General features: G+C 44.6%; 1 protein-coding gene across 5 annotated transcripts in view; it reads left to right on the plus strand.

The window, feature by feature from the left end:
* The window catches only part of sez6a (seizure related 6 homolog a), a 152,148-nt gene that overhangs the window by 74,352 nt on the left and 50,617 nt on the right, over positions 1-27,179 (plus strand). The window lies entirely within an intron of this gene.

Below are 27,179 nucleotides of genomic sequence, written 5' to 3' on the forward strand. Positions count from 1 at the left end.
CAGTCCCTCTGGCTTTAGATGACTTCAAAAGAGCATGTGGGAATCTGCATTTCCCCTGGAAAGGGTTTAACATGTCTACCTTCATTACTGGAGCAGGAGGGAAATGAAGGCATCCCAGGACAAAAGCCTCACTCGAAAGAAATGGAAGAGCAGCCGTGCTTTTGATGGGAACGGTTGTAGGTTTTACGCACCCATGCAGAACTTGTTATCTCTCTTGTCAAGGGCCCAACCACAGTCGATACGATGATATTGAGCTGTAGCGGCAGAACGAGCACCTAGACGTCTAATTCTGACTTGATCAATCGCGATGGCACCAAATAGGATTTGAATTCCATTGTGGAGGGAACAAAGAGGGGCAGGTTGAGACAGAGACAATTGCATCATCCTTAAGAAGAACAAAAGCTAATTACAGGGTGAATGGATTTATTTTTTAATAATCCGCAAAGAATGAGTACAGTAAGGCCTCAAGGAGTTAAATCTTCATCATTCATCCATTCATCAACTGTATCCATTTCATCTTGTTCAGGGAAGGTCTGGAGAGCCCAGAATAATTTGGATCAAGGCAGGAACACACAAAGAACAGGGCAACTCTCCATCACAGGGCATTAATCACACACGATGTCGCACATTCACTCACAGTTATGGAAAGTTTAGCAAAGGTGGAAAGATCCAGACCACCCGGGAGGACACCCACACAGACACAGGGAGAACACACCACACTCCTCACACACAATGACCCAAGATGAGTCTTGACCCCAGGAGGTGGAGATGCCTTTTTGGATTATGAGAGGAAACTCCATTTTCCTTTTGTTCTTCTTTTGTGTCTATTTCCTTTTTTGAGCAACATCTTTAGGGCATCTCCACATCTTTTCAGACCCATTGTGTTGAGGTGTCTTCTCGCAGGGTCTTCTCACAGTGAACAGATGGACAGTGACACCTGTGGAATTTGTCAGATCTTAACGTTGAACTGAGCGAGCTGGATTTTCTCTGGTTTCTCAAAGACAGAAGCTTTCCTGCCCGAATGGATCTTGAACCAGGAGGTTGTTAGTATTCCCAAGTTTTTGTGTATGACCTTCAGAAAATTGTGTGGAAAACACAAGACCCCCTTGTAATACTCATGAAAAGCCCCCCCCCCCTATCCACCCCAACACTGGGATTCCTTTTAGAAGATATCAATAGGATCCATTCTAAGATCTCCCACACAGCGCAAGGATCAAAGCAGATCCATTTTCTCTGGGAAGCACTCTTCGGGGACCCGGATTGGAGCCAGGACGTCCTCTCATTTCCAGAACCTTCTCATCCCCATCTTCTTTATAAGCTTATGTCAAGAGACACACTGCGAGGTCCCCCTCTGCGGCGGCTCGGAGAAGGGACGAGTCACAGCCGAGGAGAAGCTCCGCCAGGGCCTGAATCATGCATGCGACAGTGCTTCGTTTTCTCCAGCTGCCGCAGAGTGACAGACTTGTGGAGCTGCGACATGAAAGTGGGGCTGCCAGAGGAGGGGCTCCGACTGAAATGTCTTCAACCCTTTCTGCTTCACAAGTGAAACTCGTGCTGTTCTTGAGAAGGAGTTTCTCGTTCCAGGCCTTGTTGCTTGTCCTTGTCTTCTAAAGTTGAACTTGTGAGAGATTTTTGAGAAATATTCCTTACTCGCGTTGAAAGAAGTGGAACGTGCTTCAGTCTCCACCACACTGTAGAGGAGGAAGAGGAAGAAGAAGAAAAGAAGAAGACAAAGAGATACACTGACCCTCAATTTGTCCAGTTGTTCTTCTGTATTAAAAAGTAGTTTGTCCATTCTTTCCTGCTGTAACTGTCTTTACGCTCTGGAAAAGTGGTTAACACTAGATATTGGGAAATGGCTGTGGGAATTTGACTGCATTCAGCAACATGAACCATAGTGTAGACTGATTGGAGGCTTCACCCTAATGTGTCAGATGGACAGAGCCTGGACTTCCCTGGGGCATTAAGCAAAATTCTGATACCTACCTGAATTCTGGGAGCAATAATGTGACTGTTTCTTGACATTTACAAACTTAAGCATGGCACCTGTAATTTATACAACGAATAAAGAGTGTTAGAATTAGAATCTCTTTACTGGCTGCATTTAGCCCAATCCGTGCAGTGAAACACACATGTACACACACACTAGTGAACACCAGGGGGCAGTGAGCACACACACACTGAGCGGTGGGCAGCCCGGGGAGCAGGCACCCGAAGGGCACTTCAGTCCTGACCTGACAGCTCTGGGGATCGAACCAGCAACCTTCCGGTTACACACCAGGCCACGGCTGCCCCCACAGTTCCACAGTTGTGAGTGTGTGAGTGACTGGGTGAGTGTGTGACACCCTGGCTCTGCCTTGTACTCAGAGATTCCGGGGAGTTCCTAACTCACCCTGATCAGAATGATACAGAGGAAGCAATTAAGAAGTTAAATGAAGGTGAAGGTCTACATTCTGATTTCAGGCCGATTTAAAAATCAATATGCACATTGCCCATTAGCATAAACACTGCACCAGTTTGTGCTCTCTCTAGAGCTTTTAGTGGCTTTTTCGTAAACAGAGCAGTTCATCAGAGGGAGAAACGAGTGGAAGAACACAGATCATGGGAAGTTTAGCGGGGGAGCTCTCCTCGGGGCAGGCCTGTAGCTGAAGAACTTGCAAAGTGGTGTGTTATGATCGGCGTCTCGGTTTTTTTGTGCCCTCCCTGTGAAACTGTCCTGAAATTAATTGCGCGCACTTACTCATTCTCTGGCATTTATAATTCTCCGAGCAGCCAATTTACTGCGAGTGACTTTGAAATGTGAAGTCGTCTCGACTCGGCTCTGGAGGGGGAAGATAAGTCTGCGGTGAGAGAGTGTTTGTTTGAATATGGATGTTTTTTTTTCCCCCTTTCCCTGCCGACTCCTCGGGGGTTTGGGGTTGTAGTTAGGATTAATGAAGCTCTGCATTGTGAGGACGTGCTCTCTCTCTCTCTCTCTCTCTCTCTCTTTCTCTTTCTCTCTATCTCTCTCTCTCTGTCTCTCTCTCTCTCTCTCTCTCTCTCTCTCTCCCTCTCTCTCTCTCTCTCTCTCTCTCTCTCTCTTTCTCTCGCATGCTCAGTCCTACTCAGTTCCTCACAAACACAAACTGATATCACTGTCATTTATAGGGGACATATTCTGCTCGTTTTAGACTAGAGAACACAGTTCCGGTTCTTAATGAAACATCTGTGACATGCTTTGGTCAAAATACCACTAGGATCACCACAGCCATTTCAGCGCCTGTTCCTTTAAATGATAATGAGCCACACACTTTTCACCTCAACCCAAGTGCACAGCAGTGAGGAGCAAGAAGCCGAAGCTCTGGATGTTGTCCGTTTTCCCTTGGTTCTGGTTCAGATTGTCGTTGTTTTTATTCTTACTTCTTGCGCTGATTATGTTAGTTTTACTCCATTTAACCTTGTGTTTGCACTTATTACATAAACATGAGTCCAGAGCTGTGACTGGAGAGACTCAGAGGAGGGGAACTGACCAATAGAAAAGTTTCAGAAACTGTGTGGAATTTTCCATTCTTGCTTTTTCTCTAAAGTTACTGTTTTTTTTATTTATTCCAAAAGTGATAATCTACTGCAATAGCTTTAGCAAATCTAACTCTCAGTCTCAGGGTGATGGCATGTCTTTGTTTAAGCACTCAGGCCCTCAGCGGGAAGCCACAGGGAGGCAGAAGGAAAGAAAGATGGAGGGACAGCTAAAGCTCTGAAGTCACATCTCTGGGACTAGGGCTGAGATTCTGATGCTCTAAGATCGGCTGCATGTTGCAGAGCAGCTGGCACCACTGAATTGTGCCTCCTTAAACGTTGCTACATCAGTCATAACTTCACTAGCACTTGTGCTAACGGACAAAACATTCATTAACCAAAGGACAACTTAGAAGTTTAGAAATTAAACCAGGGATTTGTTTGATAAGCTTCATGTGTTTGTCGTTCATCTACAACGTCCAGAAAAAAGTTCACGTGTCAGCTTAGGGCTTACATATCACTGGAAACCCCATAGGGGTGTTAGTAGAGAGTAGCAGTTAGCATGTTTCGTTGTACTCAGTACACTGTCTGCTTCATGGTATATTTGGCATGAAGACGTGGGATTTCTCACTGTGCCCACTTGGAATGATGGATGACTGAGTGTTAACGCCACCTGTCTGGAAGCACCTGAGATATTAGAGAGAGAAAGCAGCAGGTGGTCTTCACTTTCACACCTGCAGCAGCTCTCTGCCCACCTGTTCCCCACCACACACAACCCCACTGCCCCAATCCAGAATGACACCTATACCTCATTAGCCTGATTACCTGCCGTGTGTGTGTGTGTGTGTGTGTGTGTGTGTGCGAGCTCAGTATTGTGCACATCCTTCTGATAACTATCCTACATTTTCTTATGTGGATCCTTCCTCTTTCACTGATGTAACCTATTGCTATAGTGAACCGTAGCTATAGCTAAGCTGTACAAAACAAGGAACATACATCTCGATTATTTTTGATAGCTCCCCTATGGTATTTTACAGTGAACAAACACTCTGTGGCTTGCTTTGGTCAAAATAAAACAAGGATCCATCAAGACAGGACTTTTTTTACCCTGTCTAAACAACCCTGTTCAGAACAGTTTCAGCGCCTGTTCCTTTAAATGAAAACGAGCTGCTCACTGTTCACCCCGACCCCGAGCGCACAGCAGTGAGGAGCGAGAAGCAGAAGCTCTGGTTTTTAGCCGTTTTCACTCTGATCTCTTTCTCGTCCATTCTTTTGTTTTCTCTTATTACTCAGTTCCCTGTTTTTATTTCTTTGCACTTGTGTCAGTTTTACAGCATTTAACCCAATCTTTGTGCTCGCACATAAATGCAGGTCCATCTCTTTGTGATTGGACAGACTCAGATTAGGGGGCGGGGTAATTACAAAGTGTCTGCACTCTATGTAAAGTGCAGCAGAAAATCAGAATGGCTCATTTTATCCCATGTTTTTAGACTTCAGTTCCCATAAAACTGACTGGATTGTTTTATTTATTTCCAGATCCGCAAGCTAATAATCATATATACTGAATTTTTTTTTCAATTCTAGATGTAACACAGATATCTGGAGTTTGGAAAACATATGGCTTGTTTTATTTATTTAAAACTTCTAACATTAGTAGAACATTTTAACATGTTCTCTATGAAGTAGCAAATTTACAGAGACTCCTTCAGTAATCAGCGCTAACATAAGGTTTTCTGTTTTCAATAACTAACTGGAACCTGGGCCCCTCCCTCCCCTCTGTTCTCTTATCATACAGCATGGTACCATCCAGCATGGGCATGGCTGATGTTATAGACCTGCATACATTGACATTACATTTGCAGCAGTGCCAAAAAAAACATGTTTGATATTACGTGTTTTGGAGGATGTGCTTGTCCTCACAGTAGAGTGCTATTGTGTGCTATAGGAGAGTTCAGCTAACACCTAATGGGATGGCATTAGAGACAACATACGTATCCACTTCTAGTGGTATCAAATTGCTGCTTGGACATTTAGATTCCCTCCATAGCATCCGCAAGAGTGGCACCCACTCCAAGGTTCATCGACTTGCTTGGGAGCATCCAACTTCAAGGTGAATTACATCCAATGAATTATACATTCCCCTTATATACATTCCCACTGTTGAATGTAGCGGCGCGTTAGCTTGGCAGCAGGATTCTTGAATGCGGCTGCGGTTGCCCGTAGAAACGAGCAGCCAAAACGTAGAGCTGTCTAATGGCTGACGTCTCGTCAGCGCTGGCTCTCGCTGTTCACCTCTCACTTCTAATTATTAAAAGCATTCCCTTCCTGACGGTTCCACCACCAGGTCCATTCACACAGATCCCTCAGCCCTGCCGCTCCCCACTGAGCTTCAGACCCACACCACTCCCAAGAAGAATCAGGCTGTGTGGAACCCACTGTTGCCAAGGCAAGGTGTAATTTCGCATCCCTTGGCAGCTGCGTTGAATATCTTCTGATTGACTGCTGCACGCAGGGGTTTTACAGTAGGTGTCCACTTTATTAGAAACCCCTGCCTTGGAGTGCCTTGCAGTGGAGCTACAAGGTCTACACTTACAGATTAAACTGTGTGTGAAATGCTGTGATTGTCTGTTGAGCTGCTAGTGAACAATGAGTGGTTGAACATGTAGGTGCTAAGATGGAGATTATTTTTCCAACCTTTCAAAGTTCAGTTAGAAGACGGTTTACAGTCTAATCCAGTGGTGTTAGAAAAAGACACTCCTACCTCTTAAAGGCAGTGTTTAAGGCTACATTCATCAAATACATTTTCACAGAATGTTTTCTTATAGTTTGTTGGTTTGTGCACTAGAAAATCATCCAGTGCTTATACACAGCCCTGGCTCATTAAATGGGGAAAAAACTAAGTGTCTCTGTCTGAACCGGCTCAGACTTTTTCTTTCTCTCAACCACAGCCCAGTAACAGCATCTGGTGGCTATTGGAAGGTGGAGAGACCTCTGAACATTGAAAAGCATGAAAAGAGATGAGGATACTGCTCTAATCCTGCTCCATTGGTAGAAATGTTGAATTATTTCTGCTGTTACTTTTACATTGCTTAAGGAGAAGACCACTAACTGCATGAAATAACACGCATATTGAAAGTGCAACAAAAACTAAGCAACTCAAGTTACAAATGAGTTTCTTTGGTAATTCAGACAGTGAATTAAAACTTACAGACACGTTAAACTTTAACCACGTACACGCTGAAGTCGGCTTCTTACTCAAACACACTATTATATTTTAAAGATGCACCTAGTTACGTTATATAAAATGGAACGGTCTCCAAATTTAGAGGCAGCTAATTGCATGAAAGTAAACATAGACCTAAAGTGCAACAAAGCTAAAAAAACAGAGTTACAAATGAGTTTCTGTGGTAATTCAGACAGTGAATAAAAACTTACAGACACGTTAAACTTTAACCACGTACACGCTAAAGTCGGCTTCTTGCTATTTGCATGAAAGTAAACACAGACCTAAAGTGCAACAAAGCTAAAAAACCTGAGTTACAAATGAGTTTCTGTGGTAATTCAGACAGTGAATTAAAACTTACAGACACGTTAAACTTTAACCACGTACACGCTAAAGTCGGCTTCTTACTCAAACACACCATTACATTTTAAAGATGCACCTAGTTACATTATGTAAAATGGAACGGTCTCCAAATTCAGAGGCAGCTAGTTGCATGAAAGTAAACACAGACCTAAAGTGCAACAAAACTAAAAAACTTGAGTTACAAATGAGATTCTGTGGTAAATTCAAACACTGAATAAATACTTACTGATGAGTTCAACTTCAGCAACAAACAAGCTACAGTCAGCTTCTTACTCTGCCATATTATTGTATACTATTCCACCTTAAAATATGTGTCTTACATTATCTACATTGTCTTTAAAATGAATAGTGTTAGTTTTGCACACCCTCTGTAGTCCAAGTGGCAAATTTTATTAAAGGTTAATAACATCAGCATCCCACAGGGGTCAGCCTAGCTGTTTTGTCAGGAGCAGCCTGGGTGTTGTTTAAGTGAATTAGCCGGATGATGCGTAAATAACTGGACTTGTTGGTAGAGTAATCACCTCTTAGCTTGACCTTCATTAATACCCTCTCCTTGGCAAAAGATAAACACACAGGCTCTGAATAGCAGAGAAGAGAGCAGTTCATTTATCTCTATCCATCAGACGAAATTGAGGGCTGGGCATGACCGGCAGACCCCCGTGATCCTCTTGTCTCACCGGGGTCTGGCTGATAAGGCTTGATTGAATATTAGCCAGAGATGATGCTGAAGGGCGCCCTTGCATGGCCTCCGTCGTCTAATTAGATTAGGTTTGGAAAAGCGCTCCTTTTAGACCATGATTACATAGCCGCTTCTGTCACTTGACCCCTACCTTTTCAGTAAACCTCGCTGGATGCTGTGTCCATAATGCTGCCTCGCTACTTATGACCATTTGTGTAATGGTCTCTATTTACAGCACTTGAGAAATCCTTTATATTATCAAGGCTGCACAGTACAGTACATTAGTGTTTGTCCATGTACACAAACCCCAATGCAAATGTTAGATAGAGCTTTACTATGGGTTGGATTTCTCTCTGAGCAAATACCTCCGCAGAGATCATTTTCCACATCGTGAAAATTCAGTCAATAGAAATTCAAATTCAAACGTATTTGAATTTTTGCTTCTAATGACCCAGGTAGTCATTAGAATGACACAGCCACTCACTCCACCTACCAACATGTGTTCCTGGTTTGTCTGAACCAACCGGAGCAAACGGAGGAAACCCACACAGACTCAGGGAGAACACAGCACCCAAGGCCCTAGAGCTCTGTAGCAGCGTCACTACCTATTGCTCCACAAGTTTCTTGTTGCGACTTGTAATGTGGTATGAAGTAAGTAATACATTCATGCCGACAGCATTGTTTATTAAGATCACAATTGTTTATTCAGGATTAGTGTTTTATGCAAAAGAAAATAAATGGAATGTAAAGAAAGCCGCAGGAAAGCTCCAGCTTTACTCAAAGTGTAGGTCTGCATGTTATGCTTTGAATTTTGATCCGAGTTACACTTTCTGAATAATTGAGCAGCTGCTATCAGCTTTAGCACAATCTGTACAGGCATGCTCATACCATCTCGGGTACGTCTGTAATATATTATCAGCCATTTAAAGACAACATTGATTATTTTGGAGAACTATTGTTCACACAGCAAAACAAACATTTCATACAGAAACTCTTTGTCTTTAAAAGGTTTAATGGTGCGTTTGATTAAGAATCTAACTGTAGCTTGTACTTGGCTGAAATTTAACTTGTCTTTTGTTTAAGTTTCACTTTTTGAATTCCCACAGAAACTCATTTGTAACATTTGTAAGTCCTTCCCTATGTGTGAAAGCCTGGAATAGCAATGACAGAGGGTCTATTCTCAGTGTTACAGCTCAGTGAAGCATCACAATGATTTTGAAGAATCAGAATTGAAATATCGCATAGTGTTCCTTTAAATAGTGAATTTGAGCCGGAGTAACTGGGTGTTAGAGCTTTGACACCTTTGAACAAGCTCTGAAACAGCAGTAAAATTGTAAATCACAGCTTCAGCCTGTTGAATTCAGGCTTATTTAAGACGACACCTTTTCCCACCTGCTTCATAACTTTAACAATCTACACTGTAAAAAATGGCTGTGAATTTTACGGTGGAAAACTGTAAAACCATGACAGTAAATTACTGTAAACTCTAAAAAGGTTGAAAACAGTCTCTGTAACAGTGAAATACCGTAAATACTTTTATCAGCCAAAATACAATTTTTTACATCTCTTTACTGTAAAATATACATTATTTCACTGTTAAACACACAACCCATTAGGGGATGGTACAAGTGTCCAAGGACTGGGAGGAGCTGAGACTCATCAGGGAGCTCCCAGCATGCTTTGCTTCTCCATATTTTCTGTGATTTTCAGAGTTTCTTTGTTTTCATTCCTGTCTTTGAGACTTACTGGTTTTGGGTTGCGTTGGGGTGATCACTGTGTGTGTTTGTGTTTTTGTGGATGTTGTGTCGAGACGTGTGTTGGTCAGGAAAGTTCACCATCAGCCTGTGTTCTGCGTGTGGCACCCAGATAGTAAAACAATATTTCTTTGTTATTTTTATGTAAATACCATGTTTTTTACAGCGTATATCTGTTTTTTTTTTAACAGAAATGTACTGTAAACAAAACAGTCCTTAAATGTAAAATTTATGATTGTCAAAAACGTGACCGTAAATTTTACGGATTTTTTTTTACAGTGTACAATTAGTCTTATTTTGGGCGGCACGGTGGCGCAGCAGGTAGTGTCGCAGTCACACAGCTCCAGGGCCTGGAGGTTGTGGGTTCGATTCCCGCTCCGGGTGACTGTCTGTGAGGAGTTGGTGTGTTCTCCCCGTGTCCGCGTGGGTTTCCTCCGGGTGCTCCGGTTTCCTCCCACAGTCCAAAAACACACATTGCAGGTGGATTGGCGACTCGAAAGTGTCCGTAGGTGTGAGTGTGTGAGTGAATGTGTGTGTGTGTGTGTGTTGCCCTGTGAAGGACTGGCGCCCCCTCCAGGGTGTATTCCCGCCTTGCGCCCAATGATTCCAGGTAGGCTCTGGACCCCCCGCGACCCTAAATTGAATAAGCGGTTACAGATAATGGATGGATGAAATTAGTCTTATTTCTGGATTAACCCATGCAATATATCCCTAATGTGACCTAACATTTCTGCATCAGCTCTGGCCTAATTCTGACTCTGTCGAGTCGCTTCCCTTCTGACCTCATATTGATTTCAAGCGTCCGTCCAGATTCAGTGGCCCTGCTGTCGAATCTCTGGGGCCATCACCTAACCTTGCATGGCTGAGTTTGCACACCGGCTGGAAAATGCTACTCTAGCCACTAATAGCAGAAGTGGGGTCTGCTGTTCAACTGGTTGAAGTGTAATTGGAGGAAGAGTCTGTGGGCTGCACTCCTCTCCGGGGGTCGGCCAGACCCTCATTATCTCTCCACGGTCAGGGCCACAGGCGGTCAGGCTAGCCCTGCGAAAGGGCACAAAGAACAGGCGCTAGGCTAAAGTTTTGCCATTTAGGATTCTCACGTTGCTCTGCTCTAATTAGCAGGAGGCTCACACTTTAGCCGAGTTCACTCACACTCTGCCTTAAACTTTAACCCCCTGCTGGCCCCCCAGGACCACTCCAGTGTCAAAGAGGGCCAAATAACAACTAACAAAGGAAGGGAGGCTTAGAGTGTGCCACATCTTAGCCTCATAAATCACATGAAAAGGGGTAGAGTAGGCCAGTTGAGTGTGTTAGCTGGTGCTAGCTAACTAGAAGGCTGGGTATTTCCATATGTATGTGATTTGGTAGAGTGTCTTTTTGTGTTGCTTGATTTCTTGTCTGCCTGCTGGTCAAATTTCTAACGTAAACAGTAACTGATACCTTACAGATTTATGACATTGTGGTGGTGTTAAGTTTTTTTTTCTCCTGTAAATTATTGAACCACTTCAATAATAAGTTTTTATTAATTCATTATTTATAACTGCTTATCCAGTTCAGGGGTGGCGGTGGGTCCAGAGTCTATGTGGAATCACTAGACACAAGGCAGGAACACACCTTCAGGTGTGGGGGCATCAATCCTTTACAGGGTGGTACACACTCACACATTCACTTTTGAGTCACAAATCCACCTACCAACGTGTGTATTTGGACTGTGGGAGGAAACCGGAGCACCCGGAGGAAACCCACGCAGACACAGGGAGAACACACCACACTCCTCACAGACAGTCACCCGGAGGAAACCCACGCAGACACAGAGAGAAAACACAACACTTCTCACAGACAGTCACCCAGAGGAAACCCACGCAGACACAGAGAGAAAACACAACACTTCTCACAGACAGTCACCCGGAGGAAACCCACGCAGACACAGGGAGAAAACACAACACTTCTCACAGACAGTCACCCGGAGGAAACCCACGCAGACACAGGGAGAACACACCACTCTCCTCACAGACAGTCACCCGGAGGAAACCCACGCAGACACAGAGAGAAAACACCACACTCCTCACAGACAGTCACCCGGAGGAAACCCACGCAGACACAGAGAGAACACACCACACTCCTCACAGACAGTCACCCGGAGGAAACCCACGCAGACACAGAGAAAACACACCACACTCCTCACAGACAGTCACCCGGAGGAAACCCACGCAGACAGAGAGAACACACCACACTCCTCACAGACAGTAACCCGGAGGAAACCCACACAGACACAGGGAGAACACACCACACTCCTCACAGACAGTCACCCGGAGGAAACCCACGCAGACACAGAGAGAACACACCACACTCCTCACAGACAGTCACCCGGAGGAAACCCACGCAGACAGAGAGAACACACCACACTCCTCACAGACAGTAACCCGGAGGAAACCCACACAGACACAGGGAGAACACACCACACTCCTCACAGACAGTCACCCGGAGCATTGTAACCCACAACCTCCAGGACCCTGGAGCTGTGACAGAGACACTACCTGCTGCTCCACCATGTTTTGTAAGTTTTGTTGATACCAAACCTGACTTGTAGAACTTAATTGTTCCTTTTTGTAATTTCTACCAGCTACCTGAGACATTCTGGCCTGTTTCTTTCAACGCTAGGCATCCATCTATGTGATGTCTTTTTTTCTCAATACACATTGTTCCACAGAGTGACGTTCCATTAAGAGCGAGGGTGTGCTCTATGCTTTTCCTCACATGGTGTAGAGATGGTGTCAGTTCAGAAAGAGAGGAGGCCCAGAAGCATCTATAAAGTTTGGCCAAATTGAACATGACCAATTTCACTCAGGGACACAAAGGCTTCCGTCTGGGTTTTCCAGGGTCCTGGAGGCAGTTCGAATCCAAAACAAGGGCCATGGAAGTGTCAAAGAGCTTCCGTCACGGCGGCTGATTCTCAGGTCAAGGTACATCAATATCAGCTCACAATCAGGCTGTGATTAGTCTGGGCTCCCTCCCCCTTCCACTGCCTCTTTGTCTCTCTCTCTCTCTATCTCTGGATCAATGCTGCCATTGATTTCTTGGACTAGCTCTGACAAACACCCTGGGATCTATTATTGAGAGGAGGGCCAATTAAAATCAAGACATTTCGCTCTTCTTCACGATAGAACTATTACAAGCTGCAACTCTGGAATAAATAGCCAGTGTAATTTTTAATGAGAGTCTAATAGGTGCAAGCACACAAGCTTAGATACTGAAGCTGAGTCAACTTACAGAAAATAAACATCTGAACCTTTAAAAGTGACACATTTACACAAGTGAACACAGTTCTGGGGACTTAGTGAACTTCTGTGACCTGGTTTTGGTCAAAATATGACGAGAATCAAGGCCGACAGCAGCGTTCACCTCTTGTATAAACAATCCTGTTCCTTTAAATGATAATGAGCCGCGCGCTGTTCACCCCGACCCTGAGCGCACAGCAGTGAGGAGCAAGGAGCAGAAGCTCTGGGTTTTAGTTGTTTTCGCCAAGTTCTCGTTTTCTCCGTTTTAACTCAGTGCTCTTATTTGTCTGCAGTTGTTGTGTCTGTTGATGCGTTTAACCCTGTCTTCCGCTTTCAAGTAAACATCAAAGTCCATCAAATTCCAGCGCTGTGATTGGAGAGACTCAGGTCTTGTTACATACATTGTAAAAAATTTCTTGTAAATTTTACAGTAAAATACTGGCAGCAGAGTTCCCAGGTATTTACTGTATTTTTACAGGAACACTACTGTATTTCAAATTTACAGCATATTACTGTAATTGAGTAATACAATAATTTACTGTAAATACTGTGATTTACAATAAAATACTGACAGCAGTGTTCCCAGGCATTTACCGTATTTTTACAGGAACTCTACTGTATTTCAAATTTACAGCATATTACTGTAATTGAATAATACAATAATTTACTGTAAATACTGTGATTTACAATAAAATACTGACAGCAGAGTCCCCTGGCATTTACCATATTTTTACAGGAACACTACTGTATTTCAAATTTACAGCATATTACTGTAATTGAATAATACAATAATTTACTGTAAATACTGTGATTTACAGTAAAATACTGGCAGCAGAGTTCCCAGACATTTACCGTATTTTAACAGGAACACTACTGTATTTCAAATTTACAGCATATTACTGTAATTGAATAATACAATAATTTACTGTAAATACTGTGATTTACAGTAAAATACTGTAGCAGACTTGCTGTAAATTTACAGCAATTTTTTACAGTGTAGAGTGTCATGTTCTGCCCCTGTGTTGTGTTTTCTGTTCTTATGCTCTCTCTATTTATTTAGTCCTTGAGAAAGCACAGGCAGCAGTGTGACATTTGCTACCCTTTGTGTCAAACAAAGCCTTGGTGAAAGGATTATTATATAGTTATATTATTTATATGTGGTCACTGTACAAAGAAAAACATGCATCTCCATGAACACAGCAGCTGTTCTTAACATTGTATGAAAATGTGATGAATGGACCAATAGAAATGCTCCAAAATTGTTGGGAATAAAACCTTTTTACACCGATTTCCATTTAAAGTTAGGAAGTTTTCTTTTCTTTCTCCTGTAAAAGTATTATTTTGGAGATTTTTGGACTCTGATGATACGTTATATTTCTGGGAGATAACTTGAATTCATTTATCAGAGTCAGAGAAAAATCACAATGCTAATTGTGCTCACTGTGTAAAGGCCTCTGATGGTGTTGAAAGTTACGTAATTGCACCAGTTTAATAGAAAGGATGAGCACAAAACCTGATTGATCTCTTATTGGCTTGAGCTTGATGAACGTCTGAATGGCAGACAGGGCACTGAGAATATTTAGGGCTATTTAAAGCTCACCCTTGACTTTCCTGTTGACTTCTGCTGTTTTCCTGGCTGTAGAAAAGCATGATGCCCCTGTCCAGCTAATCAATGACAATGTTAATCAGCGCCGCCTTTAGCCGCCATGCTGACTCTTTCACATGCAGAAAGAAGAGCGCTATCGATTCACGCGCTTTATTCTGCTTTATTCTGACCAGAAAATAAATAATAAATGCCTCTCTGCATTGATTGGAAACCTTGCGTCCACACGGCCTTCAGCGACATATGACCATTTGCGCTATTATAAATAATTCATATTTAAATTCGCCTGCAGAAAAAAACTTAATATAGACCCAGTCTACCTCCTCATAAGATGGTGTTGTGGAATCACAACACCTACCAAAACTCCATCTGTTCTGGATCAGTGGGTAACCACATTTCTGTCCACGCTGCAGCCCAAATCCAATTTACAGAAGGAATGAATTAAGAGATCAATCAGTATTTGCATGAGGAGTGCCTTTGAGCCCTGGACATTCCAGATTAGCTCCTCCTATTTGTCTCGATGTGGATGTTATACACTTCCCTGACCTCTTTATTAGAAACCCCTACCTTGTAGCTCCAATTTATTGTTAGCCTACGATTAGTGCAGTTACGCATGTTTTTGTTTGGGGTTTTTTTGGGGGGGAGGGCTGTAATATTTACTAAATTACCTCCTACATTTGAATTCTACCCTCTAGCATTAGCTGTAGGTCAAGCTCTGGGTCTACACCAGTCACAAACACACTTGTGGAGCTTTCCACTGGATGATATCCACTCTACTCGACTCTACTCACTTGCTACCTGTTAGTTTTCCACTATAAAGATTGACTGACTCTCTGACTCTGACTAATTCTGTGTCAATTCTTTGTGGTTATCCAGCGTCGAGCATGTTACTCAAGGACTTAGGACTGTGTCTCAAGTCAGGTCAATGTAAAATTAGCATGTAAGTCATGTAAGCTTCCGGCCTACATTGGACTATGGACCATGTTTGATTTTCTGGCCCTTTACCTTCAGCTCCGGAGTCAGTGGACTGCCACATGCCTGGGAATAATGTGTCCGGCAGTGGCCAGTTCCGGCCGGCTGAGTGGTGAGTATGTATATGGATTGATGGGGCCGGGGCGAGGATCGGGCCTATTTTAGCGTCGCCTCCGAGAGGCACATGGCCCATAATGAAGCCCGAGATGAGATGAGATTGGGAGAAGCTTTTTGCTGCCAGAACCCTCGGGCAGCCTGGCAGGACATAAAGGAGGGTCGTCTGATCCTGATGAGCTTCTCAGGGTCACAGCACCGGTGCCGAAATGAGTTTTTCCCTCTGCTTTTCCCTGCCCGCCCCGGAGGATTGCTTTCAGGTGACGTTAATTGCTCCTCGGCCCAGATAGGCGTCATAAAGGAGGAAGGGAGGGTTGAAATTGAGCGAAGTGTCCGCGAGACAGTATTTCCCTTCAGCTCGAGCGATTGTGGCAAGGACGTCGCGAGGCGTGATGAAGATGCGAGAAGCAGAAGGCGTCTGAAAAACGCCTTCTCCATCATCCTGCATGCATGTATTCAAATGAATGCAGGAGTGAACCCTGCTGCAAATTGGTGGAGAGTGACTTGAGTTGGAATGGCATCTCAAGGATGTGCACTCCCTTGTCCAAAGGCCAGGAATCTCATGACACTCGTGAAAGTGCCTGGAAAGCGTCTAATTTAAGTGCTTTAGTGTAGATGAGAAATTGAAATGCAGTTACTGCAGAGGCCTGAGGAAGTCAATCTTGTATTTTCACCTCGGTCTGTGAGGAACGTGGTGTGTTATTCCTGTGTCTGCGTGCGTCTCTTCTGGTTTCCACACACAGCCCAAGAACATGTGTTGGTAGGAGGAGTGGCCAAGTGAAAATGTCCACAGCAATTACACATGATGCGTGAATGAATGAATCTGCTGATAGAGGAGTCCCGGCACGTGCATATTCATGCAGTGCAGAGTTGAATCAGAGCTCTCTGTCTCATAGGGAGCTATCCCCTGTAGTGTTTAATCAGAGGGGTTAAATGAACTGTAAGTGACGGATCATTTATATTAGTTCTCCCCACTTTTTCTGGAGATAACTGTCACGTCCACACTTTCCCCTGTGCTTTGGGAAATAAATAATAAAATAAAATAAAATACAATGAAATAAAGTTAAAATAAAATAAAAAACAAGGCCTGCAGGGAGGAACGAGAGGTCGATGAAAGGAAAGTCTGGGCATTAGGCATGCGCCGTCTTGGTGCAGCGAGGTAGTGCATGAATAAATCATATTAATCACCACTCCCCTGGCCCTTATGAAAGCCCCTCCGGATGCCTGCTTCCCTCAGACTCAGCCGAGTTTGTGGACGTCAGCACTTCTGACTCACGCACCCAAGAATTGCTCAGACATTTTATACTTTCTCAGGACAAAGAGTTGTGGTTTCACAGGGCAAACACACACACACACACACACACACACACACACACACACACACTGAGACTTGATGTACATAAAGAACATAGTGATAGTGTCACAATGACAGATTCCTAAATCCATAATATGTGCATATAAATAAAAACACTTTGTGTCCATAGCTTTCTTACATTGACTAGTAAAATGGGACACACTGGAGCAGCTGTACATGAGCTCAACACCCAGCGTCAATCACAGCCTAGATGGCCTAAAGCTCCCCAGAACTCGATGGATTTCTGTGGTGATGGAAAACCACTGATCTAGGGCTTTTCATTCAGCATCAGTATCTGACCTCAATAATGCTTTCGCTGCTGCCATCAAATCCTCACCTCAATGTTCCAGCTGATAACCTTTCCATAAAAGCAGAGGCTGTTACTGCAGCAAATATGTAGCAAACTCCTTATTATCCACAAAGTAGTCTATACAGCTTCACTGACCATGGAGGTAACCCCCCCCCCCACAAGACCTGCCTTAGTGTAATGTGGATCAGACACAGCAGTTGCTTCTGGAGTTTTGTAACACCTCAGTGTCACTGCTGGTCCTGTGTCACCGATGAAGGACTAGAGGACGACCAACACACACTGTGCAGTGACAAGGTGGACCAACGAGGTAGGAGTGGACACTGAGTGGACACTGGGTTTATGAACTCCAACAGCACTGCTGTGTCTGATCCACTCATACCAGCTCAACACTCATTAACACATCACCACCACAACAGTGTCACTGGGAATGATCCGCCACCCAAATCACAGATCCTGTGGGGGTCCGGACCATTAAAGAGCAGGGTGTAAGGGAGCTCACTAAGTATACAGAGCAACAGGTGGACTGTATGTTGAGTATAGTTCATTCATTCATTCATTCATTATCTGTAACCCTTATCCAATTCAGGGTCGCGGTGGATCCAGAGCCTACCTGGAATCATTGGGCGCAAGGCGGGAATACACCCTGGAGGGGGCGCCAGTCCTTCACAGGGCAACACACACACACACATTCACTCACACACTCACACCTACAGACACTTTTGAGTCGCCAATCCACCTGCAACGTGTGTTTTTGGACTGTGGGAGGAAACCGGAGCACCCGGAGGAAACCCACACAAACACAGGGAGAACACACCACACTCCTCACACACAGTCACACGGAGGAAACCCACACAGACACATGGAGAACACACCACCCTCCTCACACACAGTCACTCGGAGGAAACCCACGCAGACACAGAGAGAACACACCACACTCCTCACAGACAGTCACCCGGAGGAAACCCACACAGACACAGAGAGAACACACCACACTCCTCACAGACAGTCACCCGGAGGAAACCCACACAGACACAGAGAGAACACACCACACTCCTCACAGACAGTCACCCGGAGGAAACCCACAAAGACACAGAGAGAACACACCACAATCCTCACAGACAGTCACCCGGAGCAGGAATCGAACCCACAACCTCCAGGCCCCTGGAGCTGTGTGACTGCAACACCTACCTGCTGCACCACCGTGCCGCCCTGAGTATAGTTTAGTATTTCTAATACAAACTCTGTGGCCTTCATTAAAGATGATTGAGAGCCTTTGTGGAGAGGAATGGGAGCGTGTTGGTAAACGAGGGCTCATTGCATTTATGGTTGTTTTCATAAGTGGTGGTGATGGTTGGGGGGAGGTGAGTCCAGGCCCAGGGACTGGGCTGATAATGTAGGGGAGATGAATGCTAAAGGGAGATAAGCAGAAATAAAGGCGCTGGTGTGAAAGGGTCTGGTACAGGATTAGTTTTGCCCTTCCAGACCTCACTATTGTTTCCCCATCGCTGCTGAAAGTGTCAGGACGTAATGGAATGGAAAAAAAAAAAGGCTGGTGGTGGAGGGGTACGAGTGGCATAGGGGGCATGGTTAGCATGTGAAATGATGTTTGGACACCCGGGGATAATGCATGATGGGACGAGAGCGCTCTACCCAGCGCGGCTGTCAGAAAGCAATTACCGTATGTGGGCAACAGCTCCCGGGAGTCCGGCTTCGCCATTGTCCCGGTTTAGATGGCTTTCCTCTTGTTTACGCACAGAATGTGTCGTCTTATTGTTATGATGATGCTTTTCATGCACATGTATATTAGGATCCAATTACCTGTGGGCCCATTTCGGGACGTGGCGAATGTTTGCCCAGTATCAGCATGTTCTTAGCTGTCTAGAACCAGCTGTTTCCCAGATTTACACTGTCTGTTATGGCTGTCCTTTGTAATTAGCCAATGCAGCTGTTTTAACGTGCACCCATTGTGAATACAGATGAAGCATTTTGCGTGCACAAGTGTAAGTAATGTAACGGACAACCCATACATGAGCTCAAGGTCATTAGAGGTTGACTAGAAGGTGTGTAAAGCTCTCAGCAATGGGACTATGGAGTGGGGTTTCTAATCCAGGCCTAATGATGTGATGGTATAGTGTGTTAGTGTGTGTTGATCACTGGTATGAGTGGATCAGACACAGCAGTGCTGCTGGAGTTCTTAACCACTCTGTCCACTCACTGCCCACTCTGTTAGACACTCAAACCTCGGTGGTACACCTTGTAGATTATTCTGTCGGCTGGCTTGTATTTATTTATTTATTTTTTGGTTGGTCCAGCAGTGACACTGAGGGGTATAAAAACTCAAGCCGCACAGCTGTGTCTGATCCACTGATACCAAACCCAATACACACTAACACTGCTCTGTGGGGGTCCTGACTATTCAATAGCAAGGTGAAATGGGGGGCGGCACGGTGGCGCGGCAGGTAGTGTCGCAGTCACACAGCTCCAGGGACCTGGAGGTTGTGGGTTCGTGACTGTCTTTGAGGAGTTGATGTGTTCTCCCTGTGTCTGCGTGGGTTTCCTCCAGGTGACTGTCTGTGAGGAGTGTGGTGTGTTCTCCCTGTGTCTGCGTGGGTTTCCTCCGGGTGATCCGGTTTCCTCTCACAGTCCAAAAACACACGTTGGTAGGTGGATTGGTGACTCAAAAGTGTCCGTAGGTGTGAGTGTGTGAGTGAATGTGTGAGTGTGTGTGTTGCCCTGTGAAGGACTGGCGCCCCCTCCAGGGTGTATTCCTGCCTTGCGCCCAATGATTCCAGGTAGGCACTGGACCCACCGCGACCCTGAATTGGATAAGCGGTTACAGATAATGGATGGATGGATGGATGGATGGTTAAAGACAATGAATGAATGAATGAAAGGTGAAATGGGGATAAGAAAGTATGCAGAGAGACAGTGGACTAAAGTCTGTAATTGTAGAACTACAAATGCACCTCAAAAAATGGACAATGAGTGTAGATAGGTCGGTGTTCCTAATCCAGCAGTTATTCAGTGTGTGTGTGTGTGTGTGTGTGTGTGTGTAATATTGCTATTCAGTCAATGTTTCTAATGAAGTGTTCACGACAATAGATGGACTTCAGTCTCTAGGTGTACACCTATATATAATTGACTCATAATGTAGGTAGATCTCAGAGTGGTCAGTAAGTGGAGTGGTAGGAGGGAGTGTGTGGTAGGAGCGACTAATAAAGTGGACACTGAGTGTTTATAGTGTAGTTGCTAATGTACTCATGGGAGATATAGCGGCTGTTTACCATTTTCCTGCACTTACATCCTGGCAATGATTTTAAAGTGCTGTATATTATAAATAATACGGTAAACGAGCCCCCTGTTAGTCCTTTCCTTAGCAATGAACTTTGTTTAAAACAAAGAACGATTGCGATGAGGCTAATATTAATTTAGCATGGATTTATCTCCATGTTTACATCATTCATTCCTTTATTCATCTTCTGTTACAACTTCATCCTGGTCTAGTGTATCCACAACATACTGGGGAATCATTGGGTGCAGGGCAAGAACAAACCTGGATGGGTTAATTCACACTGTCACCCAGTAGTTCACACACTCACCCAGTCACCCACACACTACAGTAGCATGTACTCAGTGGTAATTTTGCCCGTTTGGATAAACAAAGCTAGCCGTTTCTCAGTCTTTCTTTTCAGGTTTGTAGCACCGATAAGATCCGTGAAAGCAAAATCTTATGAGTGACTTCCCCAAACAAAATGCTCGACAGGTTCTAGCACTTCATGAGGCGAGATCGCTCGGCAGTGACAAGCAAAGCGCTTTTAGAGCTTTCCGCTCACTCTAAAAGTCGGGATTGGCCGAGCAGTGGTCAGATAGCCAGTATCTGCCCCGAGGCAGCAGGACACTCTTGGCTGAGGCCGGGGGGGGTAGGGGGGGGTGGAGTGTGGAAATCCGTATCTGTTTGGACGTTGATAAGGCCCGGGCTTTTTCCCCCTCACAAACCCTACTCGGCCACCGAGACACACTCGGCTCTAGTCATTATCCACATATCACTGGCACTTGGAAAGCCCCCACATAAGCCCCCGTGTTACTTAATATAGATCACACACCAATGAGCAAACTCTCCCTCTATCCCATGCGCTCACTCTCTCGCACGCCCACCTCCAGGCATAATCGGTTTTCCGCGTACTGGGTCTACGTGTTCGTTTTTTTTTTTTTATCCCATCTCTGCTTTTGGTCTTTACATTCCTAGGCCAAAGTCCCTCAGCCAGCTGTGTGCAGCTGTGTCGACTGGCCATTAAAGTCTTTGTATTCTGTTGAGAAATGACAACAGGATGGATGTGACCTTCTCCATCCACATGTTTCTTTCGACTCCAATTCTTTGGAGTTTTTATAGGAAAGTGTATTTGTTCCTCTCTCTCAACTCAGCAGGGAAGGCCTTACACTAGATGCTGGAACATTGCTGTAAGAATGTGATGGCATCCTGCTAAAAGGGAATCAGTGAGCTCAGGTATTGATGATGGATGAATCATTCAGGATCACAAATGGCACTCTAGCGCATCCCAAAGATACGAGATCTCTCTAGAGAATGAGGTTTCACAGCTTTGGAGCCCAGTTTTGAAAGCCACTTTTCCACTGCATGGTACCTACTCTACCGCACTATACTCTGCTTTACTTTCTTATTGGTCCTTGGTCCCTGGTACATTTTCCATTGCAACGGCAACAGCCCCCCACCCCAAACCCCCTGAAATGTAGCCAATCGCTGCTCATCTCTACGGGAAACTGCAAGCATTAGAAAACACAACAATAGCAGCATAATGTTAAGTGTTGTTTACTCATTGTGTATTCGCATGTTACTCCAAGGAGTGTATGAACCTCTTCCTAAGTAATTTCACGAGCTGTTTGTATGGATGGCATACTAAAGCATACTGTATTAATACAAGGCAGGTGCTTCTAACAAAGAGGTCAGTCAGCGAAACCTTAATCAGTGCTGGAGAACTTTGTCCACTGGGTCTGAACCAAGCCTAAGACTTGTCCGTTTCTAATGAGTGTTAACAAAGCACGGCAGGTAAACACTAATCAGCCAAAGCAGCACGGAGAGGGGAAAGGCGGCTGTGCTATTTTCAGCACAATGAGGATAAAATAACCTTTAAATGAGGCGAATTGGCAGCGCGGTGCTACTTTGCATTTTGTAGAAACATGATAATTGAAGTCAAATCCGACAAGCTTGTATATGAGCGATGAGTGGGCTGGAGTGTGGAAATGGGCTTGGAGGCTTTCCAGCTGAGGAGAACAATGGTGGCAGAGACAAAGTGCAAGTGTCTGAGTTGGGGAACAGGGGGAAAACATAGAAAGATGATGAGGGTGGCAGAGAGAGAGAGAGAAATCATTTAACCCACCCCCCTTGGGCAGTGCCTGGGGGCGGGAGGGGTACAAACCAGAAGCCACAAAGCTTGTGTTCACCAACGATCCTGCCCAATATGACTCAAGTACGGCAACAGCAAACATTACATACACAAAGTATAAAGGCAATAGCCTAAGACTGATGTCCTCTACATGTTCAAGCTGTTGTGGACGCCGGCTTAAAAGGTATTAATTGTTTTCTTACATTGCTTTAAGGTTTCGATGGCATTCAGTTTGAAGTAAGGTACAGGGCATGGTGATATAGGCTGATGTAGCTGTTCCAAACTGCCCCCCATCTACAGATCTACAGTTTCTACAGATGCTAGCTGAATTCACCAATTAGAAGGAGCTACCACATATTTTGGCAGGTAATGGACACCGTGAAAGGTGCACAAAAAGATCAAGTCAAGCTGGACATTTCAAATGATGTTAAAATCTGAAAAAAAGGAGCCAAAAGGTTTTGTATTGACAGCAATGTTATGATTTTGATTCTTAAGAAATGGACAGTTGCCCCAGGCTGCGGGAGTAGATGTTTTAGACAACTGACCATCCTTCAGAGCCCTTCAGTTCTGCATTTATTTACAGGCTTTTTGTCCAGAACATTTATTTGTTATCTTCAGCGTCCTTGTCTTCTCACTCACGTGTAACTCCACTTTACTCCAGCAGAGATGCTGTATTTAGATCCTCAGATCTGTGCAAAAACACCCTACTGACTCATGTCAGTCACACCTGTGACCTGTTATGGTTTATCCCTGGACACCATTCAAACCAGGAACGGTCTGTTGGCATTTCGGCTTCTTCAAGGTATCGCCCATTGACAGTGACTCTCACCTGCAGCTACTCAAGGACTCGGTGACCTTCATAAACCCCACTGCTTCTGAGCTTTCTTTTTCTTGTCGTATGTCTCTGTCGCTGTCCATTGCTTTAATTGTTGATATAGTAAGGCAGTTATGGATATGCCTACTTTGCATGTGACCACCTGTGTTTTGACCCCTGTATCTTGATTTAAACCGTGCCTGCTCACCTCCTTCATCACATAATTGCCCTGATCCAGGGCTTCAGCTCATGTGTTCTCCCTGCAGCGAACCCCCACCCACTGTTTGCCCTTGTGTGCTCCTGGTGTCAGTTCCAAGCAGAGGCGATTGCTCTAAGACTGCGAGGGAATCACAGCTTCCCCTAAAATGTCAAAAAATAAGTTTTCAAATATATACTGTTGTGTGTACATGTCATTGAATAAATATGCACTACAACGCACTCAACTTTTGTTCAGAATCAGCTTCTTATCACTGGTAAAGACGCGGCTTTCCTCTCAATCATTCCCTTCACAGTGCTGTAAACAGTGAGGACACTGAGCGTCCACAGAGTTCAATAGCGAAGCAGCGAAGTGCAGCGAAACGAGACGAGTGATTGGATAAATGCTGGGCTTTGTCCCGCCCATCGGACGCTCAGCATCTCTGGGGGTCTATGGGGCAGTAGGTTGGCCTCGGCTGGCCCGGACGCTCAGCTTCTGCATGGTGATTGGATGATCTGTCTGAGGCTGAATCCCTTTTTGATTGACAGCGAAATGAGTGAATCAGCGACCCTTTGGTGTAAAGATCCGTGGGAGCATTAAATTTTCATTCTGTTCTGAGTTGAACCGGAGACTTTCTTAAACCTCTTAGCGGCATTTTCTTTGTTAAAAACGACTAGCGACAAATCGAGCTTCTATTTCTGGTGGAGTTTTTGTAGCTGCTTGTGTTTGGAGACTGACTTCTATCGCAGTTTCTGTCCAGCGGGTGCTGCTGAGCCCCTCCACCGTCACAAAGCACTCACAGGCGGACACACTTCACATGGGCCAAGGCCGTTTAAGCAGCCTAGCTCTGCTGGCCATTGAGAGGACACTACTCAAGTCCCTGGAAAAGACGCCTTGTTGGTACGACAGGGTCACAGATCATTTTCTTGAAAAGGAACGGAGGGTAGAATTTACGCATAAATAAACCGACACATTTTATGATGGAGGCCGAAATTGAGCTTCCCCTCCTTGAAAGACCAGCATCCGCCACTGGTTCCAAGCCTGGATAAAATGGTAGGGTGTATTAGGGAAAGCATCCAGTTTAGAACCTATGACCTATATGTTGTAGTGTGGACCTTTGTCTAGGTCTAGGACAACTAACACCCACTGAGGTGACCCCTGAAAGAGACCCAACAGTAATGGGTGTCAACATGTGTAAAATATCACAGTCAAGATGTAGCCTACAATGTTCCTACATGTAAAACCAGTTGTCAAATTAAAAATATGGGAGAATATGCAAGAAAACATTAGGTTTTGCTCTGAGCTCAAGGAACACCATCTCACCCACCTAGACTAAAATATTTGTAGTTTTCATCAACTAAAACTAGACTAAATCTAACAATAATTAAAGGATTAAAATGAAACACATTTTAGACAAAGAATTAAGACAAAAACAGCTTCCAAAACCAACACCGTTTTAAACCAATTAAATTCAGTTCCTCACTTTCTCCCACAGTGCCCACAGTGGCCTTGAGATTCATCCCCTCTCCCCTTCTGACCAGCCCCTGCCCTCAGATGGCTCACGATGCCACAGTCTAAAGCCTATAACTCTGCTGTAATTGAATGTGGACATCCAGGCGAAAATAATAGAGGTTCTCTCGCTCCTGACTGCCACATTTTCCCAGGATTCCTTATCCCCACATGGAGAGAGAGTGGGCTTTCAGTCCTCTCACACTGAGCTCCTCATCACACTCAGGTGATGAACGCTCTTTGGTTAAGTCTCTCTCCCCCCCCCCGGAGAGACCGAGGAACATCTGTGGCCCCCTATGAGGATGGCATTTTCACTCCTCCAGCCTTCACTCATCCTCCAGCCTTCATTTCTGGAGACGAATGCCACTCAGACTGTGTTTCCGGCCACTTTCTCCTTGTCTGAATGACCCTCTAAAGCAGTTTATGAAATTCAAATGTCCACCCACGCCGCGCTGGGAAAAGTGATAATGCCTCGACATTTTTCTCCTGTTTCTTTTGCCTTTTACAAACAAACCAAAAGATAAGAGGCATGCTTCTGTGTTAAGAACAATTAAAATTATGCCCATTGCCCTTTTAACACCCTGTTCCAAATTCTTGAATTCTTGAAGTATCTATCTATCTATCTATCTATCTATCTATCTATCTATCTATCTATCTATCTATCTGTCTGTCTGTCTGTCTGTCTGTCTGTTTGTCTGTCTACTATCTATCTATCTATCTGTCTGTCTGTCTGTCTGTCTGTCTATCTGTCTGTCTATCTGTCTGTCTGTCTATCTGTTTGTCTGTCTGTCTGTCTGTCTGTCTGTCTATCTGTCTGTCTGTCTGTCTATCTGTCTATCTGTCTGTCTATCTGTCTATCTGTCTGTCTGTTTGTCTGTCTGTCTATCTATCTATCTATCTATCTATCTATCTATCTATCTGTCTGTCTGTCTGTCTATCTGTCTATCTATCTATCTATCTATCTATCTATCTATCTATCTGTCTGTCTGTCTGTCTGTCTATCTGTCTATCTATCTATCTATCTATCTATCTATCTATCTATCTATCTATCTATCTATCTCTCTGTTCCAGAATGGTCTGGACCCTCAATTTTTGGGTGATGGATCATTCTCAGCGCTGCAGTGACACTGACGTGGTGGTGGTGTGTTAGTGTGTGTTGTGCTGGTGTAGAGTGGATCAGACACAGCAGTGCTGCTGGAGTTTTTAAATCCTGTGTCCACTCTCTGTCCACTCTGTGAGACACTCCTCCCTCGTTGGTCCACCTTGTAGATGTAAAGTCAGAGACAGTAGCTCATCTGTCGCTGCACAGTGTGTGTCGCTCGTCCTCTAGTCCTTCATCAGTGACACAGGACGCTGTCGGCAGGATGTTTTTGGTCTGTGGACTGTTCTCGCACCAGCTCAACACACACTAACACACCACAATATCATGTAGCGATTAACACATTATACTGTATATGGTGTAGTATATTATAGTCTATTAGTGACTACAAACTGTGGTGTAAAACCTACAGCATTGTTTGTATTGTCTATATTCCACCTCTTTGCTCTTCGTTTGTGCACAGTATATTTTTTTTGCTTCCAGAAGAATCATAGCTGAGTCTTTGTGAGATGGTTGTTACTAATCCATCTTCTAGTTTACTAGAAAAGAGCACATCCCTTGATCTAAGCGCCGTTGTGTTTCGTCTCGGTGAACCCAAACAGCCTTGATTAGATCAGCTTAGACAGATGCAACTGAAGTCCCAGACACCCTCTGGATTTACGGGGATATTACACCAGATTGGACCCTGTCTGTGGAGGATGGGGAGGGCCAGAAAGCCCAGGAGGGGCGTCCAGAAACGAATCCCACAATTTAACTCCCACTCCGAAGCAGATTTAACATACAGTTGGGGTGGAGGGGTGTGACGGGCTGAAATATGAATGAGAGAGAGAGCGAGAGAGCGAGAGAGAGAGAGAGAGAGAGAGAGAGAGAGAGAGAGAGAGAAGACAATGGAGAGAGAGAGAGAGAGAGAGAGAGAAGACAATGGAGAGAGAGAGAGCGAGAGAGAGAGACATTGTAGTGCACTTATTTTATATTCAGCCATTGCCTATCAGATAAACATTGTGAGTGCTGTGCTCA

Source organism: Hoplias malabaricus, chromosome 18 (assembly GCF_029633855.1).
Source record: "Hoplias malabaricus isolate fHopMal1 chromosome 18, fHopMal1.hap1, whole genome shotgun sequence".
NCBI lineage: Eukaryota > Metazoa > Chordata > Actinopteri > Characiformes > Erythrinidae > Hoplias > Hoplias malabaricus.